The sequence below is a fragment of the Octopus sinensis genome, linkage group LG22 (genome assembly GCF_006345805.1).
Source record: "Octopus sinensis linkage group LG22, ASM634580v1, whole genome shotgun sequence".
NCBI lineage: Eukaryota > Metazoa > Mollusca > Cephalopoda > Octopoda > Octopodidae > Octopus > Octopus sinensis.
In genome coordinates this window covers 24,394,756-24,398,040 of record NC_043018.1, presented here as the reverse complement: position 1 = coordinate 24,398,040, position 3,285 = coordinate 24,394,756, and positions in this window count along the sequence as shown.

Here is a 3,285-nt window from a genome sequence, read left to right as displayed (position 1 = left end):
TATCGGTCCCTGTTGCCGAACCGCTAAGCTACAGGGACATAAACACACAAACATTTGTTATCAAGTGATGGTGTGGGGACAAACGCAGACACACAATACATACATATGATATATGTATATGTTAGTATAATATATATATCTATATATATCTATATATATATATTATATATATATATATATATATATATATATATATACATATACATATACACATAATATATATAATATATATATATATATATATATATATATGTCACCAAATCCACTCACAAGGCTTTGCTTGGCCCGAGGCTATAGTAGAAGACACTTGCCCAAGGTGCCACACAGTGGGACTGAACCCAGGACCATATGGTTCGTAAGCAAGCTACTTATCACACAGCCACTCCTACACCTATATATTATATATACATATATATATATATATATATATATATATATATATATATATATATATATTATTAGCTGATGAGTACGGGACACGTTTATATGCTGTAATTTTTACAACTTTTAATAAAGCCTGTCTTGTATGAAACGATTGTACTAAAAACCTATCCATTCTTGTTGCTTCTTCCCGCGTATATATATATATATATATATAATATATATATATATATATATATATATATATAGTATATATATATATATACAATAGGCTTCTTTCAGTTTCTTTCTACCAAATCCACTCACAAGGCTTTGGTCAGCCTGAGGCTATAGTAGAAGACACTTGCCAAGGTCCCACGTTAGTGGGACTCAACCTGGAACTATGTGGTTCGTAAGCAAGCTACTTATCACACAGCCACTCCTATGCCTATAATTGAATTAATTCTGATTCTTTTGTGGTGTGTTCAATAATTTTCATACAAATGTATCTATTGCTCCCCCCCCCCCTACCACATGTATTGTCCTCAGCACCAACAAAAAATTTTTCATATCCCTCATGGAACAGTACAGCTGATCTTAACAAGCACTAATTTAGTGTTTTACTGAGTCCAATGTTAACATTGATGCTAGTGGTAACAGCTTGTCTGGATATGACAGGGAAGAAATCTGTAACGAACCTTCTAACAGACCACAGGGTACCTTCAACCAATACACACACACACACACACTGAGACCAGAGAAAGATGTAGGGCACCCACTATGTTAATGCAAAAAAAAAAATCATTATTTATACTGTCTGCAGCAAAATCTGGAATGAATATTTACATACACAGCATTCTTGACATGTCAAGGCAGGTCCAGGTGCAAGACATACTGGGGAGGGGGGGGTGTAGTATGTGTCCTGGGAGAATAATGTTGAGTGTGTGAATGTATGTATATAATGATGGCAAAGGTGGCATGGAGTGGGACATAACCTGAAACCAAGTGATTGCAAAGCAAGCTTCTAAACCACATTGCCATGTCTGTACCTGCAACCACACAGCTATATAGTGTGTATATATGCATGTATGTGTGTGTGTGTATGTATGTATGTACATATGTATGTGTGTGTGTATGTATGTATATATGTATGTGTGTGTGTATGTATGTATATATGTATATATATAAGATTAAAATATTTTTACATACAAATTTTGACCGTCCACTTTTAGTGGTCAGTCCTTTAAATTTTATATATATATATATAAAATTTAAAGGACTGACCACTAAAAGTGGACGGTCAAATTTTGTATGTAAAAATATTTTAATCTTCGGATTTTTTTAATATGCTGTGCCACTGGTTTTAATTGATTAATATCAATTTCTACCCTTATTAAATTTTATATATATATATACAAATTGAGATAGGGGTTGTAAATGCAACCCTCCATGGGATAACATTTATCCAATATACTGCTAGTGAAGTACCCAACAAGGTTAATACATAAATGTTAAGGATTGCGATGCAATCAATTCATTTACTGTATTATATGGGCAAAGGTAAAATGTTTTACCACAAATTACTAATACAAAATAAGAAAATGGAGAAATACATCTGGTAATTGATATTTGATTTAGATGTATTTCTCCATTTTCTTATTTTGTATATATATATATATATATATTATATATATATCATCATCATCATCGTTTAACGTCCGTTCTCCATGCTAGCATGGGTTGGACGGTTATATATTATATACATGGCGGTACAATGGCCCAGTGGTTAGGGCAGCAGACTCATAGTCACAGGATCGTGGTTTAGATTCCCAGACCGGGCATTGTGAGTGTTTATTGAGCAAAAACATCTAAAGCTCCATGAGACTCCGGCAGGGGGTGGTGGTGAACCCTGCTGTTCTCTTTCACCACAACTTTCTCTCACTCTTTCTTCCTGTTCCTGTTGAACCTGTATTTCAAAGGGCCAGCCTTGTCACACTCTGTGTCATGCTGAATCTCTGTGAGAACTATATTAAGGGTACACGTGTCTGTGGAGTGGCAGAAACTTTGAAACTACTGTCAAAAACATTCTCATTTAAGAATAATAAATTTGTACACCTCAAACGCATAGAGTAGCCTATCAGATTAATGTAAAATTGTTTTTATAATAGCTGAATATATAGACAAACATTAATATCTATCTATCTATCTATCTATATATATATATATATATATATATATATATATATATATATATATTATGTATGCAGGAATTGAAAATGTATTTTGTATATCTCAAACTACCTCTGATGCGATTTGACTTTCAAATAATTTTAAATTTCATTAATTAATTTTCTGAAGGTCTAGAATTGAAACAGCTGTAAGTGATGTTGTCAATTTTTTAATTAATAAATAATTTATTAATTATGTCTCAATTTTCTTAATGAAATATATATATGGCGGTGCCCCAGCATGGCCACAGCTCATTAGCTGAAACTGGAAAATCAAAATCAAAAAAAAATATATGTATATGTATATATGTATATATATATATGTATGTATGTATATCATCATCATCGTTTAACATCTGTTTTCCGTGCTAGCATGGGTCTGGGAAGCCAGGAGGTTGCACCAGGCTCCAGTCTGGCAGTTTTTATACAGCTGGATGCCCTTCCTAATGCCATATATATATATATATATATATATATATATATATATATATATATATATATATATATATACATACAGTAAGAGGAGGGATATAAATATCCTGGCAGATAACGCATTACTCTATGTAAAGGGCCAAGGCCAGTTTTTTCCGATGGTTCAATTTAAGTTCTATTTCCCAAAGTATCACAATACTAATAATAAGGAAAGCAAAGAATTTGAACATTCACACTTTCTGCTTGGTCTATTCATAATAATTGT